This window comes from Molossus molossus, unplaced genomic scaffold (assembly GCF_014108415.1).
Source record: "Molossus molossus isolate mMolMol1 unplaced genomic scaffold, mMolMol1.p scaffold_m16_p_9, whole genome shotgun sequence".
NCBI lineage: Eukaryota > Metazoa > Chordata > Mammalia > Chiroptera > Molossidae > Molossus > Molossus molossus.
This window is the reverse complement of record NW_023425403.1, coordinates 74,213,589-74,241,562: the sequence shown is the minus strand read 5'-3', so window position 1 is coordinate 74,241,562 and position 27,974 is coordinate 74,213,589. Positions and strand designations below refer to the sequence as shown.

Sequence of the window (27,974 nt, the reverse complement as noted above, 5' to 3'; positions counted from 1 at the left end):
ACCTCCACCGAAGATGAGATCAATGTGGAGCAATTAGGCATGTTAACAGAGCTAGAATTCAGAGCCATGATCTTGAGGAAGCTGAACAGCATGAGTAAGGACATAGAGACACTGAAAATAAGCCAAATGGAAATTAAAAACCAACAAGAAGAGATAAAAAATGACATATCGGAAATGAAAAACACATTGGAAGGTTTAAAAAGCAGAGTAGGGGAAGCTGAGGACCAGATCAGTGAATTAGAAGACAGGGTAGAAAAAATCAACCAATCAGAAAAACAAAAGGAAAAAACTATTAAAAAACAGGAAGACAGCTTAAGAGAACTATGGGACAACTGGAAACATAATAATATTCGCATCATAGGAGTCCCCGAAGAAGAAGAAAAGGAGCAAGGGATAGAGAATATATTCAAAAAAATAGTGAGAGAAAACTTCCCTAATTTGGTGAAGGAAGAAGGCATTCAAGTTCAAGAAGCACAGAGAGTCCCAAGTAAGAAGAACCCAAACAGGCCCACACCAAGACACATAGTAATTAAAATGCCACAAATTAAAGACAAAGAGAGAATCCTAAAAGCAGCAAGAGATAAGCAACAGGTTACCTACAAAGGGAACCCCATAAGGCTCTCAGCTGACTTCTCACAAGAAACACTACAGGCAAGAAGTAATCAAAGTCATGAAAAACAAGAATCTGAATCCAAGACTACTCTACCCAGCAAGGCTATCATTCAAAATAGAAGATCAAATAAAGAGCTTCCCAGACAAAAAAAAGCTAAGGGAATACATTAGCACCAAACCAGCACTGCAAGAAAAGTTAAAAGGACTGCTGTAATTAGCAGTAGAAATGGGAAGAAAAATAGAACCACACTAAACAAAAATGGCAATAAATAAGTACATATCAATAATCACCTTAAACGTAAATGGATTGAATGCTCCCATAAAGAGACACAGAGTAGCTGATTGGATAAGAAAGCATGACTCATCTATATGTTGTTTACAAGAGACCCACCTCTCAACAAAAGACTCAGATCGGTTGAAAGTGAAGGGATGGAAAAAAATTTTCCAAGCAAATGGAAAGCAAAAAAAAGCTGGGGTAGCAATTCTCATATCTGATAAAATAGATTTCAAAATGAAGACCATAACTAGAGACAAAGACGGCCACTACATAATATTGAAAGGATCTATCCAACAGGAAGATATAACCTTGATAAACATATATGCACCCAATATAGGAGCACCAAAATATATTAAAAATCTTCTGGAGGACTTCCAAGGAGAAATCGACAACAATACAATCATAGCAGGGGACTTCAACACCCCGTTGACAGCGCTGGATAGATCCTCTAGGCAAAAAATTAGCAAGGAAACAGAGACTCTAAATGAAGCACTAGACCAAATGGATTTAATAGATATCTACAGAGAATTACACCCCAAAACTACAGAATACACATTCTTCTCAAGTGCACATGGAACATTCTCAAAGATAGACCACATGATAGGACACAAACTAAATCTCTACAAGTTCAAGAAGATTGAAATCATATCAAGCATCTTCTCAGATCACAATGGCATGAAACTAGAAATCAATTGCAACAAGAACATGCAAAGACATTTCAACACATGGAGGCTAAATAGCTTGTTATTAAACAATGAATGGGTCACCGAGGAGATCAAGGAAGAAATTAAAAACTTCCTGGAAACCAATGAAAATGAACACACAACAACACAAAATCTATGGGATGCAGCGAAAGCAGTTCTGAGAGGGAAGTTCATAGCACTACAGGCCTACCTCAAAAAACAAGAAAAATTTCTAATTCACTGTCTAACCTCACAGCTTAAAGAATTAGAAAACAAACAAAAAGAAAACCCCAGAGCAAGTAGAAGAAAGGAAATAGTAAAGATCAGAGCAGAAATAAATGACATAGAGACCAGAAAAACAATTCAAAGGATCAATGAAACAAAGAGCTGGTTTTTCGGAAAGATAAACAAGATAGATGGACCCTTAGCTAGACTCACCAAGAAACAAAGAGAGAGAACCCAAATACACAAAATGAGAAATGAAAGAGGAGAAGTAACAACCAACACCACGGAAATACAAAAGATCGTTAACAACTACTATGAACAACTATATGGCAACAAATTCGACAATCTCAGCGAAATGGACAAATTTCTAGAAATACACAGTCTCCCAAAACTATTCCCGGAAGAGATAGAAAACTTGAACAGACCAATAACAACTAAGGAAATTGAAGAGGTAATCAAGACTCTCCCAGCAAACAAAAGCCCAGGCCCAGATGGTTTCATAGGGGAGTTTTACCGAACATTTAAAAAAGAACTAACACCCATTCTCCTCAAACTATTTCAAAAAATTCAAGAAGAAGGAAGACTTCCAACCACGTTCTATGAGGCCAGTATAATTCTAATTCCAAAACCAGAAAAAGACACTACGAAGAAAGAAAACTACAGGCCAATATCCCTGATGAACATAGACGCCAAAATCCTGAACAAAATACTAGCAAATCGGATCCAGAAATACATCAAAAAAATTATTTACCACGACCAAGTGGGATTCATTCCAGGGATGCAAGGCTGGTACAATATTCACAAATCAATAAACGTGATACACCACATAAACAAAATGAAGAATAAAAACCACATGATCATATCAATAGATGCTGAAAAAGCATTCGACAAAATCCAGCATCCATTTCTGATAAAAACGCTCAGCAATGTAGGAATAGAGGGATCATATCTCGACATAATAAAGGCCATATATGAAAGACCTACAGCCAACATCATACTCAATGGACAGAAACTAAAAACATTTCCATTAAGAACAGGAACAAGACAGGGATGTCCACTTTCGCCACTCTTATTTAACATTGTACTGGAAGTCTTAGCCACAGCAATCTGACATGAAGAAAAAATAAAAGGGATCCAAATTGGAAAGGAGGAAGTGAAACTGTCATTATTGTCAGATGACATGATATTGTACATAGAAAACCCTAAAGACTCCATCAAAAATCTATTAGACTTAATAAATGAATTTGGCAAAGTAGCAGGATACAAAATTAACGTCAAGAAATCGACGGCTTTCTTGTACACCAATGATGAACTCACAGAAAGAGAAACTGAAAAAACAATCCCATTTACCATCGCTCCAAAAAAATTACGATACCTAGGAATGAACTTAACCAAAGAAGTAAAGGACCTATTTGCAGAAAACTACAGGTCATTGAAAAAAGAAATAAAGGAAGATATAAAAAGTGGAAGCACATACCCTGTTCATGGATTGGAAGAATTAACATAATTAAAATGTCCATACTACCCAAAGCAATCTATAGATTCAATGCAATCCCCATCAAAATACCAACGACATATTTCATAGAACTAGAACAAATACTTCAAAAGTTCATATGGAACCAAAAAAGACCCCGAATAGCCACAGCAATCTTGAAAAAGAAGAACAAAGTTGGAGGGATCACAATACCAGATATCAGGTTATACTACAAAGCGACTGTAACCAAAACAGCCTGGTACTGGCACAAGAACAGGCATATAGACCAGTGGAACAGAACTGAAAACCCAGAAATGGACCCAAGGAAACACGCTCAATTAATATTTGACAAAGGTGGCAAGAGCATACAGTGGAGTAAAGACAGCCTCTTTAATAAATGGTGTTGGGAAAATTGGACAGCTACATGCAAAAAAATGAAACTAGACCATCAACTTACACCATACACAAAAATAAACTCAAAATGGATAAAAGACTTAAATGTGACCCGTGATTCCATAAAAATTCTAGAAGAAAATGTAGGCAACAAAATTTCGGACATGATACGGAGCAGAATTTTCACTGATACATCACCTAAGGCAACAGAAATAAAGGAGAAAATGAACACATGGGACTACATCAAACTAAAAAGCTTCTGCACAGCAAAAGAAACAATCATCAAAATGGAAAGGCAACCCACTGTATGGGAGAACATCATTGCCAATGATGTATCAGATAAGGGGTTAATTTCCAATATATATAGAGTGCTCATACAACACAAAAGGAAGACAAAGAACCCAATTAAAAAATGGGCAGAGGAGCTGAATAGACACCTCTCCAAACAGGACATACAAATGGCCAAGAGACATATGAAGAAATGCTCAACATCACTAATCATCAGAGAGATGCAAATTAAAACAACAATGAGGTATCACCTCACACCTGTCAGAATGGCCGCCATCAACAAATCATCAAACAACAAGTGTTGGCGAGGGTGTGGAGAAAAGGGGTCTCTAATACACTGCTGGTGGGAATGCAGACTGCTGCAGCCGCTATGGAAAACAATATGGTGCTACCTCAAAAAATTAAAAATTGAACTTCCATTTGACCCAGCGATCCCACTGCTGGGAATATACCCTAGGAAGCCTGAAACACCAATCAGGAAGAATATATGTACCCCCATGTTCATAGCAGCACTATTTACAATAGCTAAGATCTGGAAACAGCCCAAGTGTCCACCAGTAGACGAATGGATCAAAAAGCTGTGGTACATATACACAATGAAATACTATGCAGCGGTAAGAAAGAAAGATCTCTTATCCTTTGAGACGATATGGAGGGACCTGGAAAGTATTATCCTAAGTGAAAGAAGCCAAGCAGAGAAGGACAAATACCACATGATCTTACTTATATACGGAATATAATGAACATAACAGTCTGAGGAATACAGTAGACCCAGACACATGGAAGTGGGGCACAGACTGACATCCCTCAGAAGAGGGGATGGGGGGTGGGGGGGTGGGAAGAGATAAACCACAGAACTTATATGCATGTATGCATGACCAATGGACATGGACAACTAAGCCGGGGACAGGGTGGAGGGGGGGTGGGGTGGGGGGTGCCAATGGGGTAAAAAGGTAAAATATCTGTAACAAAAAAATAAATAAATAAAAAAAATTTCAAAAAAATAAAAAAATAAAATAAAATAAAATAAAATTTTCAATTCATACCTTCTTAGACCATATAAACCCTTACATTGGAACTTCAAAACTATGTGATGGTAAATTCCTGGGACGACTCAAAATGTGTTTTGTTTTTAACAGGCTCCTTGGTGAAAAATCATTACCTTCTGTTTTATTTTATTTTTCTGACAGGTATTACTATTTTCTGATCTCCCCTTTTTCCAACTGCACAGTCCATTGAATATCACATTTTAATAACGAGTTTTATCTCCGACTTATGAGAGACCAAATTTGTCTTGTGCCCTCTTAACGCTGGTATGTCTGATCCCTTTTTATTTCTCTCATTTTGCCCTTGTTTATACTTCTTATTTTTCCACTACCACAGTTATGTATTTGCAAGTCCCTTGGTTATATTTAATACACTATTTCTAAGCATCGTTGTCATATCACAAGAAATAGATGTTCATGACTGGAAATTTTAAACAGTGGTTGTAAGATAGAGATCATTCCCAACACTTGTTAACATGTATCATGGGGTTTGCCACTCGGTTTTGGAGTGTGGTCCTCTTGACCATTGTTCATCTATGTTCTCAAATCATTCAAAAGGAATGACAAATTGATTTGCTTGTTTATAACCAGTAACTCATTCTTTAAGATTCATTTGTAGTCAAGAAATATATCCTATACTTATCTAATTGATTCAGTCTGACTTTTCCCATCATAAGTTTAATATGTTTGTGTTCTCTTAAATTTATGTATTTTGCTCTTAGCAGTTTTATTTGTAAAATTATTATTCTGGTTTTGGATGAAGATGATTTATCTCAGAGGTTTTTGTCATCTGCTTCTGCCAGATACTTGGCAGTGCTATGAGCCTCAGATATCTATAAATTATAACCTAATTTTAAAAATTATTCAACTATAATGGATACTGCAAACCCATAAAGAAGTCTAAAGTGAGGTTCCCAAATCCCCAGCAATGACTTCCTCTCAAACTGAGGTTATGGCCACACGTAATTACATTTCTTGACAATTCTCAGGGAGTTAGGAGATTTGTCCTTATTTAACTTTACACCAAGAGTGCAGCCTTTGGAAATCTTGGCTTTATGGGGGAAATGCGTTTCTGAACTTCTCATCTTGGCTGGACCTCGCTCTCTGTGTCCTCTCCCTAATGCCATGTGTCCCTCAGCTTCCTCGGGTTATACTAAGGCATTCGGACGAATATGAATCTTTGCTGCACAACTCTGCTTAATTTTCTGGGTTCCGGAATGCACTCATTCACAGCCTCAAAATCCTTTCATTCTCCCCAGCTCATCAGTGTTTGCACAACGAATTTTAAATTTGTTATTTAGAATTGATTCTTTTGTTGCCATCAGATGTTTCAGTCCAAATACATAGTTTACCATGCTATCAGAAATTCCTATTTTTTTCTGAACTTACTTCATGCAGGTTTTCATGAAAACCAAAGCAGATGAGGTTGGCAATGGCTTTCATATTAATTCAAGATCAATTTTCAGGTCAAAATTTTTAAATCTCTCGAAATTTGTAAAAGCTAATTTATCTCTCTTACTTGGAATGCTTTCATCAGTTGGCTCCCAGGAAAACCCATTCTCTAATTTCCTTTCTGCCTCACCGGAAGCCTCTGTTCTGAGCTCTTCTCTATCTGTCCCAGTCTTAGTCTTGGGAACCGTTTTTTTCTATATAAACACCTACTCTTATGTTGATTTTTTTAAATCCAAGGGCTGACATTAACCATACGAACCTGAACCTAATCCCTATTTGACACCTCCAAATAGGTGATCAGTTGGTAACTCAAAGATGTCCAACACTTCTGCAACGCTACAAATGGTAGCTATGTCTTTCCATTTGTTCATAATAAAAACGTATCTTTCCACATCTCACATTCAACTCATCAGCAAATCTTTAGCTTCCTTTAAAAAGATGTAACTAGTATCCAAACATGTCTCACCACCTCCACAGCCACCACTCTCATCCAGGTTAACAGATGCTCCCCTGGATCACATCCATTTCCTCCTAACCATGTTCTCTCCCTCTGCCCATGCTGTAAATGGTCAGTGTGTGTCTCCACTTTATTCCTTGGAACAGATCACAATACTTCTCTGCTCCAAATGCCCCATGCTTTCCCATATTTAGAGGAAACTTCACCCCTATCGACTCCCTCAGGCTTAATCTACTCTGACTGCGCTGGTCTGCAATGTGTTTCTCAATTAAACAAGTCTTGCTCCTCCCTCAGGGTCTTAGAACTCTCTGTTGTCTCTACCTATATTCCTTTCATGAGATCTCTTTCACTACTTAAGGTTTTCATACAAAAATCATATTTTCACTCTTTAATAAACATATATAAATGCCTAGGCACTAATTCTTTTTTACTACTTTAATTTTTTTCTGTTGTATTATATTGTATTTACTATATGAAATTTACATGCTTTAATTAGTGTGTGCTTAATAGTCTGACTTCCTCAACTGGAGTTTAGGCTTCATAAATGTAGCTTTTTTTTTTTTTCCTGTTGACTTCATTCCTGTATTTTTTTTTTCTTTTGAGTTCATTCCACTGACTAGAACTTGATAAATGCTAAATAAATATATATTTTTTAAATTAAGTAGGTAAACTTTTCATAGAAACGCTTGATGCCTGAAAACCTATTGACTGTTAAAGAGAAAATAGATATACATCTTCCAGGAGTAGATAATTAGGTAGTAAAAACTTTAACAGATTAAAGAAAAATTAGCAGAAGAACAAAAGCAAAGTATATGGCTAAATAAAGGTATTAATATCATTTCTTAAAGAAAATATAGGACAGGATACAAGAAGATCAAAGAATAGAAGAACATTGAACATTTGTCAATCTTAAATTATAGTTATCAGTCTACCCACACTATCAATCATGCTTTGTTACAACAAGTTTGTTGTGGTTAAATAGAAAAATTTATCTTAATAAGTTATTGAAAGAATTTATAATCCAATACCAATCACACTTCATTTCTCAGGGGGAATGAAAAATATTGCTTCTGTTATATAATAATTAGAATCAAATAAAATCAGAAATTACATTTCACATTCAAACTCTGATTAACTAGAACAACTTTCATAGCATTCGATGTGTTAAGTGACGATTCATTTATCCCTGAGATTTTTTAAATTATTTAGAGCATATTCAAAAACTGACTTCTGAATTAAAATATAAGTAAAATAAAATAGGCACTTTATATCTTTTTACTTGCTCTACATTTAAAATATGTAATTTGAAAAATATCCCAGATTCCCGCAACTTATTCATTCTTCCAAATGCTAATAGATCATAAACATTAACCCTACATTATTTTTCACATATAACACCATTCAACCTACCACCTTCTTATTTCTTCCAAATATCTGTCAAAATACTTGCCCTCTGAGCAAATCTTGGAAACCCTACCAAGGCCATGAGTAATAATGTCCAGTAATAGATTATAATTTGGCTCTTTTCCCCATGTCTTACTTCTCAGAGATCAGCTACCTAAATTTCTATTAGCTAGAAGGGAAAACAAAGAAAGTGATGCCATCCTTCCTATTTCCATCCAAGGTGTCAAATTATAGACATAGTGTTCTTTGTGTGTTTGTTTAACTAATATTGTGAAATTATTTTTAATACTTTAAAGAATCAAATAACAATACTGTGAGAAACAGTACCACTTCAATTACTATGAGTTTCTTAGGGCAGCAACTTACCATTCAAGGCTTAGATAATAAAAGATAAGCTAATATTATTACTAACTCTCTTTCCTTTTGCCTCCTTTGTTAGAGCAATGAGGAATGTCTGGGTACTCTGTAATTTCAACTAATGTTCATAAGCAAAAAGGTTACCATTTACTAACAATTTTTAAAACTCCTCTGTCTTCCCGAATGAGACTTTTGAGGTCTTCATAATATATATACAGAGACCTATTCTTTTCCCTACAAGACTCCTAAGAGTGGGGACATTAGTAATAAAAGTCTATCTCTGCACATGAGAGACAAGTGTGCAGTGTTCTCTAGTGAGGAGGAAATAGCTAAGCAGGTTAACTTTTCAAATGTACTTTTTAACCTTCAGGGAAATAATGTTCTCTTGGGGTAAGAAGAAGGTATGATTGCTATTAGCAAAAGAGTAGTGAAGGCCGATTGCTAATGAAAAATATTTGGAGAGGTAAACAAAAGAACTCATATGTATATGTGTACAACCAATGGACACAGACAATAGTTTGGGGAGAGCAGGAGGCCATGGGAGCAGTGTGGGGGGGAGGTCCATGGGGGGGCACATCTGTAATACTTTCAACAATAAAGATAAAAAAAATATGTCAGTGTGTTTTCAGTGTTTAATCTCTCAGTCTGAGATGTACAAAATTTGTAAATTTTTTGAGGGGAGGTAGGGGTTTACTTATCTCTCTATTCAAAAATATGTTTTCAAGTTATATTTTTGCTATATTTTACAAAACAGCTATGTGATTATTGAAGAGTCAAATGCATGTCACTAGTATATTTTAAACATTCAAAGTTTTATCATTTTTTGTATAAAGTTCAAATTTCCCACACAAAAAATATGACCTAGATACACTTCTCTTACCCTTCTCCTTCCCTCAGCAAAATTAAAGGACCCACAGCATCCTAAATATAGGAGATAGTTTCAGGTAACTTTCACTGGACTTATGCTCTTCCCCTGTGTTTGGTGTGCCTCATAAACAGGAAAATCCTCTCTACCTTTTAAATCTACTCTTCCGTTACCATATCTGCAGCTGAGAATTTTGTGCCTAACATGTATTAGACAAGTAAAAGCAATTTTCTAAAAAAAAATAAAATAAAATAAGTAATAAAAAATCAAATGGCAGAAAAGTAGACCATTTGTTCATAACCGAGAATAATTATTTTGGTTTCTTAAAAGGCTCATTAGAATTTGGTTATACAATGGATTATTTTGGAGTTAAACTTATTACGAAGGTATGCAATATGTATTTAATAAATACATAATAATTATCACATACCTTTCCAGGTCATTTTATGAGCATTTTCTTATTTAATCTTTACAGAACTGTTTTTAGTATTTTAATATTTATTTAATCTATGAAGAAACTGAGGCTCAAAATATTTAAAGAACTTGGCCAAAGTCACATAGGTGAACATTTGCACACATTTCTGGCTTCAAAGCTAATAATCATCTGGCATTATTTGATGATACTTGTTAGATACCCAAGAACAAGATATAAGAGAGGAAACAAAGAGCCTGGTAGAAAGCTGGTCCTTTGAGATTTTAATTAATTTACAGCAAATTATTTGAGATTACATTTTACTTAACTCAAAACAAATATTGATAAACATTTAAAATAAGAGTTAATATTGTTTATCACAATCACGTTTCTCTTGCTCTAGTTTATATATACACATACATGTATACACACACACACACACACACACACACACACACACATATATTTTAAGAAAGAGATTCTAGCTAAGCTCTGTGGATAACCCTAAGCACTAAATGCTGTGTACTTGCATACAGTGTACTCTAGCTAGAGTTTTATATTATAGTTTAAAGCTTTTCAAGTTAAATATATCCATTTTGACCTCTGTTTAAGCCTCCTTTGAAACGAACATTATTTATTGGTTTTAACTATATTGATTTTTCAATGGAGGATAGCATTCCATTCACATGAAAGTTCATTTGTTACAGCTTTCCATTTATAAGCCCCTGTGTCTTGATTTAATGTTATTTTCTTGCAGAAACTAAAGTTTGTAGGTCAATCTTGAAGAATGAGTATAACCACAAATATAGCAGATGCCTCATAAAATTATCTTCTACTGCTTCTCTGTGACCTCTGTCAAGGAAATAACACTCAAATCTGCGTCAGCATGAACAGCTGTGGATGCTGCTGTTCGATAGCCGTGACCTATCCTCCCAAGGGTAGTGCCCAACTGGGAGGGAAGGGTGATTTTCGCAGAGTCGATGTTATTAACGCCAGCATAAATCAGAAAATACTGCTTCAAATCTCAAAATTAGATGCCACAATTCATAAAAAGAAGCAAACTTCCCTTATAATAAATCAAAGCAAGTTCTATGCAGACGTTTATGGAAATGATAATGACAATTATATAAAGATTTTTATATCCTTCAAAACTTCATTTACAATAATGTGCAAATGGACATATAAATTGCACATTTCTTTTTCAGATAAATACATTAGAAATCATACTCATTTTTTTTTTTTTTTTCCAGCTGGAAGGGCAGAACCTCACAATGTGGAGGATGGCAGGGGTAAACACTGCAGTTCTTTTTATTAACTTTATCTGCTACCTGCTATTTACTTTGCTGGTACCATTCATCAATAGTGAGGAAATTGCAAAACTAGGAATTTTATTAAAATGGACAAATGTATTCACTAAAATATAATTTACCATGTTACAATATTTCCATGTGATCAATTACCCTTTCTATATATAAACCTATATTTATCTGTGTATGTTTTATTTATATATAAGTATAATATATGTTTTACATAATATATTATAGTAAAATATATATATGTACATATATATATAACATATACACACATTTATATTCATGTTACGCATACATACTTAAATACATTCTGGTTTACCTAGTTTATCTGGTTCAAGTTTTTCTTATTACTTCTGAATAGATTCAAGGTGGCACTGTATGCCATTTAAGATAAAATGCAGCCCAAGAAAGCTCTTAATAAAAGGAAAATGGCCTTTTATCTTTATTTACCATACTTGGGTTTCAGTTTAAAAATGTTAAACTCCATAGTTTTCCACGAGCTTAGAAAAGTAAATCAAAATCACAAAATATTCTTGCACGTTGAAATTGAGGTATCAAAAAAAGTTTTGAGACAACTTTTGAATTCGTTGATTCCATGAAAATGCAGTTTTAAACTAAGTTCTCAGCTGGGATTTTATTACCCAGATGTAGTTAGTTCTGAGTTGTGGGAACCAAAGTGTCTCCTTGAAAAAAAAAGACCAGGCCCCCACTCTCATGATGTTTAAAATCCAGTGAGGGCAACCCACAGTGAACAAATCAACTATTGTTAATGTAAATTGTAGCATTTTGTGAAGAACAAAATCAGGTAAGATACACAGTGAGAGAAGCTGATATTTCAGACAGAGTGGATAGCAAAATTTTCTCAATAAGAAGACCAAAGAAAAGTAGAATCTAGTAGTATCAATATTTTGGAACACGAGGTCTAGATAAGGAGCTTCACATGCCTCAAATGTGTTTGCTCCATGTATTCGAGGACCAAGAGCCCTGCGCAGCAGCCTTGGAGTGAGCAAGGAAGGTTAGAGTAGACCGTGAGCTGAGAGGGAGCAGCTGAGGGATCACAGTGTCCTTTCAACTCCTTTTAAGGAATCCACCTTTTGCTGTAGGTGAGATGAGAAACCAGTACAGACGGGGCCGAAGAGTGACATGGAATTATTAGGTTTTATAAGAATCACTTTTACTATTCTGGAAAAAAGAATAAATGAAAAGTGGCAAAAGGATCATTAGAAAGACCAATTTGTGGGCTTCTGCAATAAGCAAGGTGGAGAGGATGGTTGAGGAAAGGAGGTGGAGGTGGGAAGTCTAACACCAGATACATTTTGAAGGTGGAGCTGACATGATTTGCAACAGATTGGATGTTAGGAGGGAAAGAACAAGACTTTAATAATATCTGCTTTCCCCATAGTCCATTTATCCTTAGTACCCCTATTTCACTCAAACTTTAAGTGCCTGAACTCTGTGTCTCATTTCAAGTGAAAGTATACTAGAAACAAAAATTCATGCTGAGTACAAATGAAAAATAAAATAAAATACATGATCAGTTTTCTATTTTTTTTCCACAGTTAATTCAGAATGCCTAATCTTTTTAAAAAAATACTTTTTTATTTATTGATTTTAAGAGAGAGAGAGAAACATTGATGAGAGAGAACCCAATTGGCTTACTCTTGCATGCCCTCCACTGGGGATCAAGCCCACAACCTGGGCATATGCCCTGACCAGGAATCGAACCAGTGACCTCTTGGTGCATGGGTCGACACTCAACTACTGAGCCACACTGGCTGGATAATATATAATCTTTTTTGATGGATATCTATTTCTGAATTCTGAGTAGGGCACCATTTGTCTTTGGCATTACTCCATTTTTCTTTGAATCCTTCTCATTCCTAAAACAAAAAAAATGTAACTTCCTTTTTCTGTATCTGGCTGCCTAGTCTCTTCATAAAGGCTAAAAGGTCTGAGACGGCTGGTGATCACATCCACAACACAAAGCCAATGTAGAGCAAAATGGCTTTATTCCATGTGCTTGGGTGCAGGTTGGCGGAGCTGAAAAGGTTCAGCCTCGAATAACAGTTGGGGTGTAGGTTATATACTGTGCTTTTAGCTTCCGGCAGTTCCTGCTGACGTACTCTGCCTGGCCCATTGTCCACTTTGCAGTTGGACGGGTCTGGTATCTCGTCCTGTATCTGCTGGGTGATACATTGTCTTGTGGATAATCCAGATAATCCTTATCCATACTCAACAGAAGGCTGAGCAAAGGTCATACAAGCAAGGCATTTTTCAGTTTCCACCTTTTGCAAGCCTTAACCTTTATCCTTTAAAACATTACTGACCCTTTCAAAGACCACTCTGTGTCATCCCCTCACTGGTCTAGGCAGTTGCAATGTATTTGTTAAACAGTTAGTATATTATGGGCACTCTTCTGTTTACTTGACTACGATTAACGTAAGAGCCATATAAGTTAGCTTTTCTTTTATCCACATTTTATAGATAAGAAAATTAAACCAAAGAGTGGTTAATTAATTTGTTCAACTTTACAAACCTAATGACAATAGACCAGGATCCACATCCTGGCAACCTAGATCCAGACCTTATTCTCATAGCCTGAAGGCAATGGGACCCACCACTCCATTCCCAACCCGTAAAATTTACTGTCTGAAAATTCCTCCAAGCCCTGGTTCTCTCTGGAAACAAAAACCTGGTGATGCTTATTAGGTAAATTACATGGAGCTAATCTATTCTCCAATTAAAAAGCAAATAAACAAAAACAAGTGTGAAAACAAAAGAAAAACTGTGTGGCACCAATGTACCTCAATCTGATTGAAATGAATAAGCTTTCAAATCATCATTCTACTTACAATTCCACAGGCTATTGGATAACACTTTTTTTGACTGGATGTCTTAAAGCTTTCGTATCTTTGCAAGGAATAAGAGCTCCTACAGAAAGAGAGAGAGAGAGAGAGAGAGAGAGAGAGAGAGAGAGAGACTTTATTACAAACATCAGCATAGTTTTTGAGGTACCTAAGTAAAGGAAGTGTGCTGAGACCTTGATAGAATCAGCGGAAGTCCTAGAACACTTTTCTCTTAATTATTTTTTCTCCTCCACGTTTATACCGGGCCTTATTGTTTCTACCATACAGCAATTGTCTCTGTATCACTTTGTGGCCACATGACCATTAAGAGCCTACCTGCAGCATTATGTTATATCAGCATCAGTATCAGGATCTTGTGCTGTGGCATATTTCTCAAATATGATTGTCAGATATCTAATTTTTAAAAAGTCTTGCCCTGGCTGATTTTGTTCAGTGGTTAGAGCATTGGCCCACAGACCAGAGAGTCACGAGTTAGATTCTCAGTCAAGGGCATGTACCTAGTTTGCAGGTTTGATCCCCAGGCCCAGATGGGGTTGTGCGGGAGGCAACCAATCAATTTGACTCTCTCACATTGATGTTTTGTTCTCTCCTTTCCACCCTATCTTAAAAAAAAAAAAAAAAATTAATGGAAAAAAATCCTTGGGTGAGGATTAACAACAACTACAAGTCTAAAATATCAAAAGAGCCCTTTAGTCCACATTCAATAGCATCATAAAATAACCTATACTTAAAGAAGTTCAGTTTTTTGCCCTGGCCGGTTTGGCTCAGCGGTTAGAGCGTCGGCCTGCGGTCCGGAGAGACCCGGGTTCGGTTTCCGCTAAGGGCGCGTACTTCGGTTGCAGTTTGTCCCCGGCCCTGGTTGGTCGTGCGGGTGGCAGCCACTCGATGTGTCCCTTTCACATCGATGTTTCTCTCTCTCTCTCCTTCCTCTCTCTCCCTTTCACTCTATCTGTACAAAAAATGGAAAATATCCTCGGGTGAGGATAAAAAAAAAAAAAAAAAGAAGTTCAGTTTTTTAAATGCCTTTATAAGACTTGCTTTTCTGCTAAGCCTATTTTATTTGCATGCCCTTATTAAAATATTTGATTGATGACTATAACTATTCAGAGAATGAATTATCATCTCAATAATTTTAGTTAGGTAATTTTTATGGAAACAATGAAATATATTAGAAATATTAAACAAGGAAACAAAAATTACACAATAAAAACAAAGGTGATTTTTAAGTAATCGTCACTTAAACTCATTATGGGGTACTTATTCTTTGACTAAATTTATTTAAAAATTAGAGCATAGAGCTTACTCAGTCAAATGGTATTTCTATAAGCAACATTCTGTCAATTCATCAATTCATTTGTCCATATTCCTACTATGTGGCAGCATGGATGACTGGCTATTACCAAGAGGCAGGGGTCATACAATTGAAACAAGGGCATTCTGGTTTATAAAGCTTCCTGTTTTTCTGCTGTGGTTTCTGAATATATATCTCCTGGTTGGAATCCGTTTTCCCAGTAAGATGTAAAATGTCTGAATAATATTTAATAAATGTAAACATGATAAACAAAGTAATAAGAAAATGACAATCATTCAAGTAACATGAATTCCTGATTGAGGAGTAAGTCTGAGGATAATGTTAAGTGACCAAATGTTTTATTAACATGGCAAATGAAAATGCAATACAAATTTTATCAATATTGTAAGCCCACATTGTAACTGCGATCAAACAGTGCTGGATTTCTAAATACAGGGGCATCTGAGATACACATGTAGGTGACAGGTATGTGAACAAGCCTATGCATTAGCTATATGCCTGTGTTTATTTTTCATATTCAAGAAATCTGTATTTTAAAATATCTGCTACTATATTCATTCAGAACGGTGACTAAAGAAGGTGGACACTGAGCTAACTCTTGTCTCTAGGTTCTTGCTCTGTGTTCTTATGTTCTCCTTCTCCTCAAAATGTCATATTATTTTCTTTTTCTACGCACGCATAAGCTAGGTAAAAATCATATGCTTTCCCTTGATGATCTCAGTTTACATTAGACTATCCATTTTCCCACTAACATTCAGCATGTTGTTATATGTATAACACCATAACATCGCTCATTAACATGAGTAAATTGAGCAACTCTTGCTAATAATAAATATTTGTTTCTCTATCCTTGAATTTTTATCCCATGATCTTCACCCTAGTTCAAGACTCTATAATTAGCTAAATAAAATCAGGATTAAAGGAAAGAGTTACTCAACTTTGCCTCTGGATGTTTCTGTTTCTCCCAACAGTGGCTCCTCAGATGCTACAAAGGAGAGACAACCTTTATATGACAGGGGACCAAAATCATATGCGTAGTCCCTTATCTCTATACAAATTAATTTTTGCTCTATTAATACTAGATAGAATTATGTATTGATTTTAGATATAAGCAGAGCCATATTTATGTGATAGTATTTTTATGTAAATATCTTAATATAACTTTTTATCAGTCTATAAATTTATTGTTATTCTTTAGGATGATTTTACAATAAAAAGTAATGTCTTTCATGTTGAAAAGTGTTACCAGACCCAATTTCAATGTGTGTGTGGAGACGTCCCCACACCAACATTAATTCTTAGATGCCGGCAGGCTGTCCAAGAATTCACTTCAAATGTAACACTATCAACTGGGAGCTAGAATCAGATTCCACAGGTGAAGGATTCAGCCCCACAAGACCGACCTCCACTTTACATGCCAATTGCAATCCCAGTTGTTACCTGTGCTTCCAGCCAGCCAGCTACAAATTGGAGCTTCCAACAACCTCCTCCAATCTCAAGTCCAGGTTGTTACCTATACTGCTGACCGCTGGGCTTTAAAGCAGAGGATCTCACTATGCCCACCTTGGTTTCCATAGATTTGTTAGAATAGCTCATAGAACTCAGAGACATTTTACTTAATAGATTATTGATTTTTTTTTTTTTTTTTTTTTACAAAGGATATTAGAGGATGCAAATTAACAGCCAAATACAGACATAGCATAGGTTGAACAAAGAAGCTCTGTCTTCTTGGAGCTTGGGGCCCAGCAAAGTGGCACATGGAAACAGTCTGGTTCCCCATGGGGAAGCTCTCAGTAAAAAGTGCTGACAAGCTGACGTTTGGGTTTTTATGAAGGCTTCATTATATGGTCATGATTGACTAACTCATTGGCCATTGGAGACTGATTCAACCTCAAGGCCATTGCCCTTCCCAAGAAATGAAGAGGTGGAACTGAAAGTTCCAATTCTCTAACACACTGGTTGGCTCCTACTGGCAATAAGCCACCAACCTGTGGTGGGGTCCAAAAGTCATCTCATTAACATAAGGAGAGACACCACTGTTGTTCTCATCACTTAGAAAATTACAAGGTGTTTGGGAGCTGAGTGCCAGAAAAGGGGAAAAAGACCAAACATATATTTCTTATTATAAATCATAATATCACAGGTTTAAAATTCTATAATATCACCTGGCTGGAGTGACTCAATGGTTGAGCATCGACCCATGCACCAAGAGGTCACCAGTTTGATTCCCAGTCAGGGCACATGCCCAGGATGTGGGCCCGATTCCCAGTGGGGCATGCAGGAGGCAGCCAATTGATGTTCTCTTTCTCTCTCTCCTCTTGTCAAAATCAATAAAGAAAAATTATTTTTAAAAAATCTTGTAACATATTCTTATTGCAAGTCCTCTTGACTTGCTATAATGTTTCATCCCTTTGCATTAGAAAGCTAATAGATCATATATTGCTGACTTTTCCTGGTTGTATTTGTGTGTATGTGTTAATGTGAGTTATGTGTGAGTATGCATCTCAAACTAATTTAAGAAGAACTGTTTCTATTAAAGTAGATTTTGCTAATTTTTATTTTTATAAGTATTTCAGACATTTTATCTCATTGCTATTTCTTGTACATTATTTTTTTTTCCAGTATCCATTTTGTTATAATTTTTCAACTGGTTTTGTGATTATATATTATGTTTTTTTTTTAATTTATTTTTTTCTTAATTAATTTTTGTTACAGATGTTTCTCCTTTTCCCCCCTCTGATTCCCCCCTCCCCCGCCCTCCCTGCCCTGTCCCCAGCTTTGTGGTCCATGTCCACTGTTCATGCATACATGCATATATAAGTTCTGTGGTTTATCTCTCCCCCACCACCCCCTCTTCTTGGGATCGTCAGTCTGTACCCCACTTCCACATCTCTGGGACTACCTCATTTCTCAGACTGTTATGTTCACTGTATTCCACAAATAAGTGAGATCATATGATACTTGTCTTTCTCTGTTTGGCTTGATTCACTTAGGATGATAGTTTCCATGTCCCTCCATGTTGTCTCAAAGGATAAAGATCTTTTTTTCTTACAGCTGCATAGTACTCCACTGTGTATATGTACCACCACTTTTTTATCCATTCGTCTACTGATGGATACATGGACTGTTTCCAGATCTTAGCTATTGTAAATAATGCGGCTACAAACATGGGGGTACATATATTTTTTCTGATTGGTTTCAGGCTTCTTAGGGTATATTCCTAGAAGTGGGATCACTGGATCAAATGGAAGTTCAATTTTTAATTTTTTGAGGTAACACCATATTGTTTTCCATAGTGGCTGCACCAGTCTGCATTCCCACCAGCAGTGTACTAGAGTCCCCTTTTCTCCACACCCTCGCCAACACTTGTTGTTTGATGATTTGTTGATGGCAGCCATTGTGACAGGTGTGAGGTGATACCTCATTGTTGTTTTAATTTGCATTTCTCTGATGATTAGTGATGATGAGCATTTCTTCATATGTCTCTTAACCATGTGTATGTCCTGTTTGGAGAGGTATCTATGTAGTTCCTCTGCTCATTTTTTAATTGGGTTCTTTGTCTTCCGTTTGATGAGTTGTATGAGCACTCTGTATATATTGGAAATTAACCCCTTATCTGATATATCATTGGCAATTATGCTCTCCCATACAGTGAGTAGCCTTTCTGTTTTGATGATTGTATCTTTCGCTGTGCAGAAGCTTTTGAGTTTGATGTAGTCCCATGTGTTCATTTTCTCCTTTGTTTCTATTGCCTTAGGTGATGTATCAGTGAAAATTCTGCTGCGTATGATGTCTGAAATTTTATTGCCTACAGTTTTTTCTAGGATTTTTATGGATTCATGAGTCACATTTAATTCTTTTATTCATTTTGAGTTTATTCTCATGTAGGGTGTAAGTTGATGGTCTAGTTTCATTTTTCTGCATGTAGCTGTCCAATTTTCCCAGCACCATTTATTAAAGAGGCTGTCCTTAATCCACTGTATGCTCTTGCCACCTTTGTCAAATATTAATTGAGCATGTTGCCTTGGGCCCATTTCTGGGTTCTCTGTTCTGTTCCACTGGTCTATATGACTGTTCTTGTGCCAGTACCAGGCTGTTTTGATTACAGTGGCTTTGTAGTATAACCTGAAACCTGTAATGTGATCCCTCCAAATTTGTTCTTTGTTTTCAAAGATTGCTGTGACTATTCGAGGTCTTTTTTGGTTCCATATGAACTTTTGAAATATTTATTCTAATTCTGTGAAGTATGCTGTTGGTATTTTGATGGGGATTGCATCGAATCTATAGATTGCTTTGGGTAATATGGATATTTTAATGATGTTAATTCTTCCAATCTATGAACAGGGTATGTGCCTCCATTTTTCTATATCTTCCTCTATTTCTTTAATCAATGACCTGTACTTTTCTGCAAATAGGTCCTTTATTTCTTTGGTTAAGTTTATTCCTAGGTATCTTAATTTTTTTTGCCGCAATGCTAAACGGGATTGTTTTCTTCGTTTCTCTTTCTGTGAGTTCATCATTGGTGTATAAGAATGCCATCGATTTCTTGATGTTCATTTTGTATCCTGCTATATTGCCAAATTTATTTATTAAGTCTAGTAAATTTTTGATAGAGTCTTTGGGGTATTCTATGTATAGTATCATGTCATCTGTGAAAAATGACAGTTTTACTTCCTTCTTTTCAATTTGGATCCTTTTTATTTTTTCTTCCTGTCTGATTGCTGTGGCTAAGATTTCCAGTACTATGTTAAAAAAGAGTGGTGAGAGTGGGCATCCTTGCCTTGTTCCTGTTCTTAGGGGAAATGCATTTAGTTTCTGCCCATTGAGTATGATGTTGGCTGTAGGTCTTTCATATATGGCACTTATTATGTCTAGATATGATCACTCTATTCCCACACTGCTAAGCGTTTTTATCAGAAATGGATGCGGAATTTTGTCAAAGGAGTTTTCGGCATCTATTGATATGATTATGTGGTTTTTATTCTTAATTTTATTTACATGGTGTATCACGTTTATTAATTTGCGAATATTGTACCAGCCTTGCATCCCTGGCATGAATCCCACTTGGTCATGGTGGATATTTTTTTTGGTGTATTGCTGGATCCGATTTGCTAATATTTTGTTCAGGATTTTGGCATCTATGTTCATCAGGGATATTGGCCTGTCGTTTTCTTTCTTTGTAGTGTCTTTTTCTGGTTTTGGAATTAGAATTATGCTGGCTTCATAAAATGAGTTTGGAAGTCTTCCTTCTTCTTGAATTTTTTGAAATAGTTTGAGGAGAATGGGTGTTAGTTGTTCTTTGAATGTTCGGTAAAACTCCCCCGTGAAGCCATCTGGGCCTGGGCTTTTGTTTGCTGGGAGAGTCTTGATTACATCTTCAATTTCTTCTGTTGTTATTGGTCTGTTCAAGTTTTCCATCTCTTTCTGGTCCAGTTTTGGGAGACTATGTGTTTCTAGAAATTTGTCCCTTTCGCTTAGATTGTCGAATTTGTTGCCATATAATTGTTCATAGTAGTTGTTAACAATCCTTTGTATTTCTGTGATGTCAGTTGTTACTTCTCCTCTTTCATTTCTGATTTTGTGTATTTGGGTTCTCTCTCTTTGTTTCTTGGTGAGTCTAGCTAAGGGTCCATCAATCTTGTTTATCTTTTCAAAAAACCAGCTCTTTGTTTCATTGATCCTATGAATTGTTTTTTTTTGGTCTCTATGTTGTTTATTTCTGCTCTGATCTTTACTATTTCCTTCCTTCTATTTGCTCTGGGGTTTTCTTTTTGTTTGCTCTCTAGTTCTTCAAGTTTTGAGGTTAGATAGTCTATTAGAGATTTTTCTTGTTTTTTGAGGTAGGCCTGTAGGTGCTATGAACTTCCCTCTCAGACCTACTTTCGCTGCATCCCATAGATTTTGTGTTGTTGTGTGTTCATTTTCCTTGGTTTCCAGCAAGTTTTTGATTTCTTCCTTGATCTCCTCGGTGACCCATTCATTGTTTAATAACATGCTATTTAGCCCTGGTCCGTTTGGCTCAGTGGTTAGAGCGTCGGCCTGCGGTCCTGAGAGACCCAGGTTCGGTTCCCGCTAAGGGCATGTACCTCGGTTGCAGTTTGTCCCCGGCCCTGGTGGGTTGTGCGGGTGGCAGCCACTCGATGTGTTCCTTTCACATCGATGTTTCTCTCTCTCTGTTCCTCTCTCTCCCTCCCACTCTACCTGAACAAAGAATGGAAAAATGTCCTCGAGTGAGGATTAAAAAAAAAAACAAAAACAAAAACAAAAAACATGCTATTTAGCTGCCATGTGTTCAAATGTCTTTGTATGTTCTTCTTGCAATTGATTTCTAGTTTCATGCCATTGTTACCTAAGAAGATGCCTGATATGATTTCAGTCTTCTTGAACTTGTAGAGACTTAGTTTGTGCCCTAACATGTGGTCTATCTTTGAGACTGTCCCATGTGCACTTGAGAAGAATGTGAATTTTGTAGTTTTGGGGTGTAATTCTCTGTAGATCTATTAAATCCATTTGATCTAGTGCTTCATTTAGAGTTTCTGTTTCCTTGCTAATTTTTTTCTAGAGGATCTATCCAGTGATGTCAGCAGGGTGTTGAAGTCCCCTGCTATGATTGTATTGCTATCAATATCTCCTTTGAAGATCTCCAGAAGATTTTTAATATATTTTGGTGCTCCTATATTGGGTGCATATATGTTTATCAAGGTTATATCTTCCTGTTGGATAGATCCTTTCAATAACATGTAGTGGCTTTCTTTGTCTGTAGTTATGGCCTTCATTTTGAAGTATATTTTATTAGATATGAGTATTGCTACCCCAGCTTTTTTTTTTTTTTCTTTTCCGTTTGCTTGGAAGATTTTTTTCCATCCCTTCACTTTCAATCTATGTGAATCTTTTGTTGTGAGGTGAGTATCTTGTAAACAACATATGGATGAGTCATGGTTTCTTATCCAATCAGCTACTCTGTGTCTTTTTATGGGAGCATTCAATCCATTTACATTTAAGGTGATTATTGATATGTACTTATTTATTGCCATGTTTGTTTAGTGTGGTTCTATTTTTCTTCTCATTTCTCCTGCTAATTACAGCAGTCCTTTTAACTTTTCTTGCAGTGCTGGTTTGGTGCTAATGTATTTCCTTAGTTATTTTTTGTCTGGGAAACTCTTTATTTGACCTTCTATTTTGAATGATAGCCTTGCTGGGTAGAGTAGTCTTGGATTCAGATCTTTGTTTTTCATTACCTTGATTACTTCATGCCATTCCCTTCTGGCCTGTAGTGTTTCTTGTGAGAAGTCAGCTTAGAGCCTTATGGTGTTTCCTTTGTAGGTAACCTTTTGCTTATCTCTTGCTGTTTTTAGGATTCTCTCTTTGTCTTTAATTTTTTGCATGTTAATTAATATATGTCTTGGTGTGGGCCTCTTTTGTTTCTTCTTACTTGGGGCTCTCTGTGATTCTTGAACTTGAATGCCTTCTTCCTTCACCAAATTAGGAAAGTTTTCTGTCACTATTTCTTTGAATATATTCTCTAACCCTTGCTTATTTTCTTCTTCTTCGGGGACTCCTATGATGCAAATATTGTTACGTTTCTAGTTGTCCCACAGTTCTCTTAAGCTGTCTTCCTGTTTTTTAATTGTATTTTTCTTTTGGTTTTCTGATTGGTTGATTTTTTCTACCCCGTCTTTTAATTCACTGATCCGGTCCTCAGCTTCCTCTACTCTGTTCTTTAGACCTTCCAATGTGTTTTTCATTCCTGATATGTCATTCTTCATTTCTTCTTGGTTGTTTTTAATTTCCAACTGGTTGATTTTCAACATTTTTATGTCTTTACTCATGGTGCCCATGTCCTTACACATGCTGTCGAGCTTCCTCAAGATCATGCCTCTGAATTCTACTTCTGTTAACTTGCTTAACTGCACCTCATTTATCTCATCTTCAGTAGAGGTCTCTTGTTCTTTCATTTGGCTTTTGTTTCTGTTTTTCACCATTTAGGCTATCACAGTGGGCTTTGGAGTCTGCCACATTTTCCCTTTGGGTGTTGGTGTTCTGCTGTTTTTGGCTCCCTCTCCTGGGTTTGTATGAGGCAGGGAGGACCTGCTTTAAACAACAGTGCCAAGTCTTAACATTCCTGGTTAGAGTTGGTAGCCCAGGGAATGGTAGTTATACTCTAGCTTTTTTGCCTGGAGGCTATTAGTAGAAGTCACCTGAAGAACCTTGGTTTCTGAGTTGACTGGAAAACTCCCTCAGGTGCTCAGCGTAAGAGGATTTCCGGAGGGTGGGACAGATGCTGGTTGTTAATGGGCCTCAATTAGCATTTCAATGGCCACCAGGTGGGGTTGAATCTCTGAGAGAGGGTCCGCCACCTCTTCTCAGGGCCCTGGGAAGGAGTAAGATGACCATAGTCCTGCGTGACTCCACTCAGCAAAAGCTCTGAGCACCCTCCAAATCCCGAGTGTCCCCACACAGTTTCAGTCCAGTCTGCCTTCCCTCTGCCGGAGCTCAAGATGAGTGACTGCTGCCAATTTAGCCTCTGTCCGGACTCTGCGTCATGGAGCCACCTGGGACTTTTAACCTGAGGGTGCTGCTCCCAGCCAAGGGTGATAACAGACAGGGGAGTAGCACCCAGCCAAGTTCGCAGGACCCAGCCAAGGGCGTAGCACCCAGCCTAGGCCACAGGACCCAGCTGCGGTCTCTGGACCCAGCTGAGGGCGCTGCTTCCAGCCGAGTCCCCTGGTCCCAGCCCAGGCCGCTGCGGACCGTGGGCTCCCAGCCCCCTCTCGCGTCCTCTCAAGCCTACCAGGATTGTGTCAGTGTCCCTGGTTATGTGGTCCTCCAAGCTGCCTTTTGGTTGCCCCTTCCTGACGATTTGTCTTTATTTTTGTTGTAATTCCAGTTTGGTCCTGGGAGATGGTCTGTGTAGCTTCCATTCACTCCGCCGCCATTTTTTCTCTCGTCTATATGTTTATAGGTCTGTACTATTAAGTCTGCATTCGAATTTACATTTCTGTAATAAGGTATTAAGTCACATAGTTATATTTACTTAATTTGTTAAGCTTATCAATGATTTTATTATCTCTAGAAATTAAACAAGTGATCTTCTCTCTTACCTGTGGTCCTTCTCAGCCATGTCCATAGTTTCCCGTGCTTGTGTGGTTCAAAATTTAATTCTGGATTCTTATTTATTTTTTTTTACTGTATCCGAGGCTGCTTTGTTTAAGATTGAAGTAATAAGTGATGTGGGGATTAAAATCAAGAGCATCAGTGATCTTCACCTTCCCCCCACCAGTTCCAAATCCTCGGTGCCCCCACACCATTGTGTTCCCAATGCTGCAGGGAAGGAAGGACTAATCCCAAAGCCCTGGGACAATTCTCAGGGTTCTTTCCCTTTCTCTCCCCTGGCCTGGGAAGGCAGGCAGCACAGTTTGAATGCATGGGAGAGCCCAGAGTGGTGACAGGCACGGAGGGAAAGGCTTCACCCTCTGGGACAGCACTGAGGAGTACAGCGTAGTGAAGTGAGGGCCTGCATAGCCTGGCTACCAAAGTGGAGCCGTGGTGGCAGAGGAAAGGATACTTGTCCCCCTGAGAAAAGAGCCCCAGAAGCCTCAAAATCCTCTCATTGAGAATAATCACTGCTTGATCTGCTGCCCTTCTGGCGACGGTTGCAGAACCGCACTCGGACCACGTCCTTCTGCAGCCGGAGCTGCTGGGCGATGTGGCTGATCTGCTGCCGGGTGGGCTTCGGGGGCTGCAGGAACATGTGCTCCAGTTCGCCCCTCATTCGGTTTTCAATACTAGTTCGCTTTCTCTTTTGGGCCTGCATGAGGGTCTCTGTTTTGCATATCTCCTTCAGGTTCTCATTGTGGTCAGCTTCCTCCACCCACTTCTGCAGCGTAGGCCATAGGTTACACGTTCCTCAAACTCAGCTGCAGAGCCTCAAAGTGGCAGATGGTCGTTAGGCTAAACACCGTCCTAAAGAGAATGCCCAGGGTGAGCCCCACATCAGCCTGGGTATATCCCAGCGTTATCCTCTTCTGCTTCCGGAGCTTGGGGAATTGCTTGAGGTTTTTCTGCAGAGTTCTCATGTCCTCACTCACCTCCTCCTCCGGGTTTGGCTCCAGCTTCTCCTTGTCCAGTTTCACGGCCCGGGCACGGCAGAGCAGAGCTCGGGGAGGCCCCTCGCAGTTGCTCTCCACCCCGGCTCCCACCTCGCCCTTGTCCTGGGGATCTCCAGGCTGCCCTGAGACACCAGCCTACTCCAGCCTGAGGCCCACAGAACTCACACTGCAGGGGGCACGGGGGAATACCCCACACCTCGGCCCAGGGCCCTGGAAGCCCAGCTAGGTCTGACAGTCAACCCAACCCGGATCTGGCCCTCCTGGCCCATCGGCTCCACCATCTGGTGGGGGCAAGAAGGCAAAGTCGGAAGCCAGGTGTCCCGCCATGTGAAGGACGGCGCCCCAAGGGGGGCCTAGTGAAAGGAAGCAATTCTGGATTCTTCTGTATGTATAATTTTGCCATATTTATAAATAGACTAATTTTTGTATTTTTATTTCACATGCTGGATTCAAAAACATCAGAGAATTTCTGTGATTTACTTACACTTTTGGTAGGGCAGTTCTATATAAAAAAATAATAATGAAAGCAATGCTTTGTTGCTATTACTTAAAAAGTCTAGTTTCCATTCAGTTTCTCTGCCCATTTTTTAATTGGGTTCTTTGTCTTCCTTTTGTGGAGCTGTATGAGCACTCTCTATATTTTGGAAACTAACTCCTTGTCTGATATATTGTTGGCAATTATGCTCTCCCATACAGTGGGTTCCCTTTCCATTTTGGTGGTTGTTTCTTTTGCTGTGCAGAAGCTTTTGAGTTTGATATAGTCCCATGTGTTCATTTTCTCCTTTGTTTCTGTTGCCTTAGGTGATGTATCAGTGAAAATTCTGCTGCGTATGATGTTTGAAATTTTATTGCCTACATTTTTTTCTAGGATTTTTATGGATTCGTGAGTCTCAAAACAGAACATACAAATGGCTAAGAGATATATGAAGAAATGCTCAATAAACTAATCATCAGAGAGATGCAAATTAAAACAACAATGAGGTATCACCTCACACCTGTCAGAATGGCCGCCATCAACAAATCATCAAACAAGTGTTGGCGAAGTTGTGGAGAAAAGGGGACTCTAGTACACTGCTGGTGGGAATGCAGACTGGTGCAGCCACTATGGAAAACGCTATGGTGTTACCTCAAAAAATTAAAAATTGAACTTCCATTTGACCCAGTGATCCCACTTTTAGGAATATACCCTAAGAAGCCTGAAACACCAATCAGGAAGAATATATGTACCCCCATGTTCATCGCAGCACTATTTACAATAGCTGAGATCTGGAAACAGCCCAAATGTCCATCAGTAGACAAATGCATAAAAAAGCAGTGGTACATATACACAATGCAGTACTATGCAGCTATAAGAAGGAAAGATCTCTTATCTGTCCTTTGCGATGACATGGAGGGACCTGGAAAGTATTATCCTAAGTGAAACAAGCCAAGCAGAGAAAGACAAATATCACATGATCTCACTTATTTGTGGAATATAATGAACATAACAATCTGAGGTATGAGGTAGTCTCAGAGACGTGGAAGTGGGGTACAGACTGACAATCCGCGGAAGAGGGGTGGGGGGAGATAACCACAGAACTTATATGCGTGTATGCATGAACAATGGACATGGACAACAAAGCTGGGGACATGGTGGGGAGGGAGAGGGAGAGGGAATCAGTGGGGAAAAAAGGAAAAACATATGTAACAAAAATAAATAAATTAATTAAATAAATAAAATAAAAGTCTAGTTTCCTTCACCACTTTTCTCCCATTACATTTATGTAATAGATTAACATAAATTACAAGATATTTCCTTCAAAAACTAGAAGTTACTGTTCTATTTTTTTCATTCCGTGACACCGTTGAGAATTCTGATGTTAATTCTTTTCTTGCATATTTGTAAGGAAACTATTTTTCTATAAGATTTTTAAATTATTTGTCATTTCATGTTCTAAATTCCACTTTATTGATTTCAATTGTAATTTTTTATCTAACTTGCCTTATATTGACAAGAATTTTAAATCTAAAGTCTCATATTTTCGTTAGTTCAATTAAATTCTGACAATGTAATTTTATTCCCCCCATTATCTTTCCTCTCCCTATGACAACTCTCAGATGAATATTTACGTTTCTACCTCTAACCTTCATATCCACCTTTTTTTTTTTTTTTTTTTTTTTTGCATTGTTGTACAACCATCACCACCATCCATCTCCAGAACTTTTCCATCGTCCCAAACTGAAATGGTGTTCATTAAACACTAACTGCTCCTTCCTCTCTCCCCCAGCTCCTGGCAATCACCATTCTACTTACTGTCTCTTACCCTGTATAAATGGAATAATACAATATTCATCTTTTTATGACTGGCTTATTTCACTTGGCATGATGTCATCAAGGTTCATCCATGGTGCAGCATGTGTCAGAATGTCCTTTCTTTTTAATTTGGAA

The 27,974-nt window shown here is 37.7% G+C and overlaps 1 pseudogene; it reads right to left on the bottom strand.

Annotated features, from left to right (window-relative positions):
• Positions 1 to 24,689: 24,689 nt before the first annotated feature.
• On the bottom strand, positions 24,690 to 25,873 carry LOC118622409 (annotated as a pseudogene).
• Between the last annotated feature and the right edge of the window lie 2,101 nt (positions 25,874 to 27,974).